This window comes from Chinchilla lanigera, unplaced genomic scaffold (genome assembly GCF_000276665.1).
Source record: "Chinchilla lanigera isolate Chin_1 unplaced genomic scaffold, ChiLan1.0 scaffold00161, whole genome shotgun sequence".
Lineage (NCBI taxonomy): Eukaryota > Metazoa > Chordata > Mammalia > Rodentia > Chinchillidae > Chinchilla > Chinchilla lanigera.
Genome location: NW_004955562.1, coordinates 2,126,214 through 2,134,286, shown reverse-complemented (window position 1 = coordinate 2,134,286; position 8,073 = coordinate 2,126,214). Strand labels below are relative to the sequence as shown.

Here is an 8,073-nt window from a genome sequence, read left to right as displayed (position 1 = left end):
TTTCTTTCCTGAAAGAAACTGTCAATGAGTCCTTGGTTGATCAGTATTGCATGTCTCTATCTGTTTTCATGAGAAACCACTTTGAAGATATCAATATGTAATAGAACAAGCATTGTTAACTTCCTACCACTTTGTGTGTAATGCTGTATTGTCTGTACTGTTCTTTTGTTATTTTGTAAAAGGTTGTCTGTCTGTTAATGTTTTCCTTCTTTTATTTTTAAAATAAAATTTTTTGAAAAGCTACTCTTTTACCAGGTCCCCTATATGCTACTGAGTTCAGTCCTGTTATTAGAAGTCAGAAGCCATATGGAGATGATCCTTCCAGAAAGTCTTAATTTGGGGGTTAAAAGAGAAGCTCATTAACTGGACAGGGGAGAACATCTTATATGGGGATCTCAGGAGAAAATTAAGCAGTTCAGTCAACTCAAATCTGAACTTTTTCTTAAAGACAATTCTTTGAGGGAGATACTTTGTTTAGTTACAGAGCTTAAAGTAGTGGCCCAGAAAAATGTCATTCTGAAAAGGCTTTTCTGGAAAACCAGTGACCTTTTTTATTTCCTAGTGAACAAACTTCTGGAGTACTTGTCGGAGTCTAAAAGAATGCATTACACAGTAAAAGCCAAAGGGGCATCGGCGTTGCTTGCATGCTGAGGCACTAGGCCGGCGTCTCTCCCGGGCGCGGGTGGAGTGCTTGCGGTGCGGGCCGCTCCCCGCGCGGCGTCCACTGTGGCGTCACGGCCATTGTGTCGTGCCGGTGACGCCGGGAACTGTTCCCACTACAGCTGGTTAGGCAGCCTTAGCCCAGAGCTGGCTCTGCGGCTACACTGGCCGGTCGCCGTTTCTCTTTCTGTTCCCCTGGCCAGCCGCAACACTGAGCCAAAAGCGGGAACCCCCGGCGACGGCGGCCTCGACGCCGGCCTCGACCGCAGCCTCCACCTCGGCCTCGACCGCGGTGTCACCCCAGCCCATCAAGGGGATCCTCAAGAACACGGCCGCTGCGACTTCCTCCATGGCAGCCTCGGCCGAAGAGCCCCGCGGGAGAGTCCACAAGAAGCGGAGTAAAAAGTCACAGAAGTGGGATGAAATGAATATACTGGCAACCTGCCATTCCGCTGACAAAGGCCACGGTTCGACGAAAATAGATGAACCAAGCACCCCTTTACCAGGTGTTATGAGTGATGACGCGGATGCTGTTACTGAGTCAGAACCCACTGCAGCCCCAGCTCCGGATATCTTGGCTAAGAAAGTAGCTGCTGCTGAAGCCTCAGAGCCAGAGTACCAGCCTGCAGAACAAGGAAGCACGGGAGAACAGGATAATGATCCGTCACCAGCAGAGAGAGAAAAGAACCAAGAGTCTGAAAGCAAAAGGAAGGTGCACTGCAAAGGACTGCATATTAAGTTCGCTAAACCGTTAATTTTAAAAGATGAGGAAGACAAAGGAAAACCAGCGACTGAAGAATCAAAGTAAGGGTCTACTACCGGTGATCAACGGAATGACAAGTCACGAAGTTCATAGAAGTTAGACGTCCTGTTACTATAACACATTGCTCCTTGTTCTTAATTCATGATTTAAGTATCAAGATACATCTCAGGTGATTACATACTGCCAAGAACTGAAAGATGACCTTAGAGACTGATTAGACGAAAATGCCTAGTGCATGCATATGTTCTTGTGCCTCATAGTTCACCACAAATAAAGTAAAATCTCATCAATCCAAAACTGCTTGACTTTTGTAAGAACAGTGGTTGATTTGTGTAAGATATTATATAGCTTTTATGCGTTAGAAGTTAACGTCTTTTGGGGGGAGGAAACTAATTTATTTTCATCACTTATAGATGTGGTACCTCTTATAAAATGTTTATTGGGCTTTTTGCTTTTTACCAAAAGCCAATTGGAACAACAGGACATACAGGTTGATAAATACTCAGGCTGAAAGGTATTTTTAACAGTTGTTGTCAGTGTGATTGGTCTGTTTGACTGAGAAGGATTATAAGAGTTACTGTTATATTTTCTAGCTACTACCTTCAAAATACCTGTTGAGGTTTTTTTTTGTGCTTACAGGGAAAGAATTGACATTTTTCTTGTCAAAACTAGATGTTTTGTTTTTGTGTTTTAAATGTCATCTTAACTTGCACTAATGTCTGCTCTGCTTGTTTTGGTGCTCTGGGCAGACTTCAAATCTATTTCTTCAATAAATGCAATTCTAGTGTAGCTATGTCCGCTTCCCCTTACATAGCTGTCTTTATTGCCCACTCCTTTGTACACATACGAGGATCACAAAGATTGTCACGAGGTTAGGCACTCTCCTTTCTCTCACATACTCTTGTCATTTGCTGCGATAATGAAATTCTCATTGCTTATCAATGCCTAATAGTTCTACTTGTGAAGAAAGTAGTTGAGTAGCAGCAGTACTATAAACAGGATATATAATTCAACTGCTAATTTCTGCACCTCTGACTTACACCATGATAACTAAATTGCTATTATTAGCTCATTTGACTTAATTAGACCTTAGAAAACAGTTAAGGACTTTTTGCATGATGAGAGAATTGTATGTAACCAGTGATATGATTGTTACTGAATGTACGAATGGAATTAAGCCTGAACCTTTTCAATTTAAAAAATTTTAATAGACCCCGCTTTAAGGGAATATGATGAAGTATCCTATGACAAATGTCCTTTATTCTTCTAACACAGGATTATTTGGATTATTTTTTCCCTGAAATGAAGTGTCCCGTGTATCTTGGTTTAGTGATGGTTTCATTTTAGTCAATTACTTGTATCAGTGTTTTGTTAGTGCCAAGGATCCATTATGTGAACAGACTTTTGAAATAATTTCTGTATATTATATATTTATATGAAAAGGCTCTTATTGAAGAGCTGATCTTCCACTTGCAACTTTATGGAAATATCAGTATGTTGAAATAAATAAAAAGTGGGAGAAGAATACTTGCTATTAGAAAAAGAAAAAAGCCAAAGGGCTGATGAGCTGGTGGCATGCATTGAAATTATACAGACCCTAGGACTGATGTTCAGAGAGACAGAAATTGAATCATCACGCCTGAATACACTGGCAGCTAAGTACAAACCTCAGATTCCAAAATCTGGTCCTGTGTTTGATATCCATTTGGTGGCTGATTCAACTTTAGTTGGAATGTCTCTTGATGCTGAGTTACAGAAGCTTATCCTGGAATACACAGATAAAGCTACAGCACTTTTATATGAGATACTTCTTGTCTTTCAGCAGGGAAATCTTGGATTGGGGTTGACAACATTTGCTATTAGCTGGATGATGTCCTTTCTACAGTTATCCTCCCATAAGAACCTGGGAACTGGATTCTCAAACTTATTGTGATTTGATGAAAAATCAGAAAGCAATCCACCTCCAAAGAAAGAGCTCCTAGGGCAGATTTGCCTGTACTGTGTAGTTTAACTATAGTTACAGTTTGTTAAGGAGACTTAGCAGATTCTTATTATTAATTGGTTGTGTAATACATATTTAAATAAGTTATTTTATAAGTTTTGCTGATAAATTTGTCGTGATGTTTACGATTTTCCAAGATATTTCTTAGGTTTGCTATTTTATATAGCTTTACATACACACTAGGTAGAAACAGGCCTGTGACAAATATGAGACTTTGTGTGAAAATCGTACATGTACACACCCCTGTTAGCTGCTTAACTCCCTGTGCTGAGGGGATGGTTGGTGGTTGTGCATTGCTTCGCCTCTTGGATGCATCCAAACTCTCTCAGTGGTAACCTTGCCTCACTTTGCTGGGCCCTCTGCAGCTTTAGTAAGACCTTAACCTGCCAGCAACACAAGTTCCTGTGGTTTACAAACCCCTATGGGCTTATTCTGTTAGCACAGTATTTAATGCATAAAGATAGAATTATTATTAAGATTTGTCAAAGGGTACTAATATATGCAGTGCTGAGTTTTAAAACTAAAAGAATTGGCATACTGTTACTTTTAAAGATAATGCTTGGATACACTGGGAAATTGCTTTTATTCACACATTGTCTTGTTTACAAGCTGCCTAATAAAAATTGCATTTCTTTATGAGAAAAAAAGAGGTAAGAGACTAAACATTTATACTGTCTCTAAGTATACATTTCATGTGGAGGCAAGGCAGCTGCTTCTTGGCAGCTAGAGTAACCCCTCTTGTGGTCCAACAGTCTACTGCCTAATACCTCACTTATTTATTCTGACAAGGAAATTCTACACACCAAGACCTAGGGATGGATCTTTAATTCTGAAGGGTGATGGGCTACCCCTGAGGGTTACCTCTTTCTACTAAAGGGCTCGGCATGAAAAATAATTAAAAGTATCCATAATGCTTGTCATTTAGGACAAAAAACCCTTACTTCTGTTACCAAGTCTTTCCTGGGGAAAGATATGCAGTAGCACAATAGGTGGCTAAAATGTGAAGTGTGTGTAAGGACCAGTACTCAAAATGCCTAATTAAAACCACTAAGAGTACAATATCAAGACAGTTATCCAGGAAACAACTAGCAGATTGATTTCATCCACCTTCCAGGAGGCCAACATAGCCAGTTCCTATTAGTTTCGGTTAACGCCCACAAGGGTTGGATAGAAGCCTTTCCTATTCAAACTGAAAAGTCCCAAGAAATGGTCAAGGTCCTTGTCCATGAGATTATTCCAAGGTTTGGGGTGCCTCAGTGACAACTGGCCTGCTTTCCACTTAAAAATTACCCAGGGAAATCTCAAAAGTGTTTGGCATTTGGTATCAGTTTCACTGCATGTGGTGGCCACAATCATCAGTACAGGTGGAACGGGTTAATGGAATACTCAAGAGACACTTGCTCAAGCTGGCACAAGGGTAGAAGGCCCCTTTGAAATAGCTCTTACCTGTGGCCCTTATATGGGCAAGAAATAAGCCTAAGTTTCAAGGACTGTCTCCCTTTGAACTTCTATATGTGAGACCCTTCCTCAAAAATAGCATCTTAATCAATGAGGAAACCAAAAGAGCCTGGATGCAAGTGAGGTCCTTGGCCCATTTCCAACAAATCCTGTCAGCCTGACACAAACAGACCTGGGGCCTACTTCATCTTGCAAGCCTCTCTTCTGCCCTGAGACCCTTATACTGGAAGAGACTCTCAACACCCAAGACTTAAGCATACCCTGATGGGAAGTCCCCTCCATCATGATCCTTTCCACTCCCACTGCAGTTAAGGTGACAGGACACGACTCCTGGATTCAACACTCCAGAATAAATCTGTGCACTGCCTCCAAGAGCTGCAACAACAACACACTTTTGGATCATCCCAAGGTTGTATTCAAAACTACCTTTTCCTGTTAATCTGTGGAGGACCTTAAATTCCCGTTCAAATCCGATCAAAAGACAAAACAGAAATAAGTGATGCTAAAATCTCTTTACTGTGGATATAGGTGATGTTGATCTCCTTACCTCAATTTCAAGACTTCCTATATGTCCTGTCTTAACATTTTCAATTTTATTCTATAGCCACCAAATAGGACCCTAGTGATGTCATACATGATCTCTGGTTTCAGGGCTCTTTTTCTGACTTCAGTGCAACACAAATAAAATTGTTTTGCCACTGCACTCTCATCTTGTGTCCACTACCAGAGAAAGAAGAAGATATCTATGATTGGTAAAGGGTGTTTTAAACACCCTCTTTTCAACTGTGTATTTTACTGTAGATTTTACCTATAATCCTATTTTAGCTACAGTTCCATTTTCTGCCTCAGGGATGGGATCATTTTTCATGCTCATACTCTCCCTAACTGGGTCTATCCTCTTTCTATATTCAGTGGGACAGGGACACCCCATACACACACTAAGATCAATAGGGTGACATAATAATTCATTCGTCCAGATAGCAGGGGCTCTGAACTCAGGGTAATCTCGCTACTGGCTCTGTTTTACAGACTCCCAGAGTGTCACAGCCCCCCTTAGGTAATGGTACAACCTGTCTATCACCCACAACACCTTAAGTATGTGTGAGAGGCAGGCCCTGAGGGCTCCAAACCACTTAATTGTCTTAACAGAAGTCCTCATCAGAAGGATGATAAAAGGTATTGACATATTTGACTAGATATGGTGAACAGATATAAGACCAGATTTTCCATTTCCCCATGACCTAAGAAGTCAGGACACACTCACTATACTGTCGTATACATTCCACAAGAAATGGTGAGAAAAAGAAGATAACACAATTCACCTGATACCATTTTTAGCACTGTCTGTCAAAGATGGCCAATTCCGGTTATACCCCAAATGGACCTCCAACCAGTCTCATGAACAGAGCTCCAGCTGTCGTATGTGTCCCTGTATTTGTTCTATGGTGTCTTAGTTACTTTTCTCATTGCTGAGACAAAATACCTGACAGCCAAAGTTTAAAGAAGAAAACATTTGTTGTAGCTCACAGTTTGTAGAGGTTCAGTTCATAGTTGGCTGGCTACAAGACAGTGTGGCATGGCAGAGGAACATCACAGTAAAAGCAGCGAGGCACAAGGCAGCAAGCAGCAAGCAACTATAGTGACAACCTATTTCAGTCTCTTATATTTTATCCAGGCTACACACTCTTAGAGTAGGTAGCACTCACACCTGTAATCCTACCGTGGCACCATGAATCAATCCCTGCCTCACGTGCTTGATCCCAGCATCACACACCCTGGATTCACGCACCTCTGAAAAACCCCACCTATGACCACATGAGGCTTTGAGGGGACATCTAGATACAAACCATAACACCTGAGAAATGCCTAAGCCAGAACAAATTTCAATCTTTGGAAATACAGTGTTTAAATTCTTATAAATGTGAGGAAATTTGGAGGGTTGTTCAGTTAAGCACCAAATCCTGATGTTATACGTGCCTTTAATCACTCTTACCTGGAACAATTAGAATAGGTTTATACGCAAGACACCAACATCTCTTTGTCTCAGTGGAAGTCAGAATCTATTACCCTCACTATTCTAGAAATTATACCCTTATAGCTGCATTGGGAGGAATTACCTATGGAGTACTTGCCAACTCAGCTCAAATATCCAACTTCGGTGCTAATATGGCTGAGATGGCCCAGAGTCTGGCAACGATTTTAAGGATCTTGAGGGTTTTCTAAATTCACTTACAGGAACTATGCTAAAACATCATCAAATTCTAGATTAGATGTTTACTCATCATGGAAGGGGATCTGTACAGTACTATATGATAGCTCTAAATGATACCTACTACACATACACTAACACCTCCAAACAGGCAGAAACCAGGACTCCTTATCTTACAGAAAAACCAAATGATTTACACGACAAAGAGGTTATAGACTCTCCAGCCTCATGAGTTTTACAAGTTAAAGGGTGATTTCCTTCCATGACCACTGGGTGGTTACTTTTGTTTGGCACTTTAGTAGTCATTTTCTTCTTTGTCTACTTACACCATGCGGTATCAACTGTCCCTCTTGCTTTACTACAGCAAGAATAACTACCATAAAACTTTAGATGATGCTTCAAATAAATCCTCAGATGGTCCTTCTTTTACTGAGGACCATTAGACTAACTTCCCTCCTTGAAGAGTTCCATCCACTGCCACCCCAAATATGACCCCATTTGTCTCAAAAAAGCCAACATGGTCACGACCCATTTCCCCAAAAGCAGTTTGGTGGACATCTCAGAGTGGGGAAATGTGTGGAAACAGATCTTCTGGGCAGGAAAAAATAGGCTTTATTTGAAAACATTTTTTTTTTGTCTTTTTGAGACAGGGTCTTGCTATGCACTTCAGGCTGGCATTGAGCTCACTTTGTAACCCAGGTTGGTCTCAAACTCACAAAGATCATCCTGCCTCAGCTGCCCGAGTGCTGGGATTACAGGTGTGTGCAACCATGCTTGGCCAAAAAAATTAATAAAAAATCTTACTATAAGCAGCTTTTTTTTTGTACCAGCAATCAAACTCAGGACATTACACTTGTCAGGCAGGCACTGTGTCACTGAGGTATATACCAGGCCCTAAAAGCAGCTTTTTTTATTTTAAAGAGAAAAGAACAAAAACAAACACAAAAACAAAACAACACAAACACTATAAAAATGATACAG

The 8,073-nt window shown here is 40.9% G+C and overlaps 1 pseudogene; it reads left to right on the top strand.

Moving 5' to 3' along the window:
* LOC102003185 overlaps positions 1-1,720 on the top strand; it is a 63,407-nt pseudogene extending 61,687 nt beyond the window's left edge.
* Positions 1,721-8,073: the final 6,353 nt, after the last annotated feature.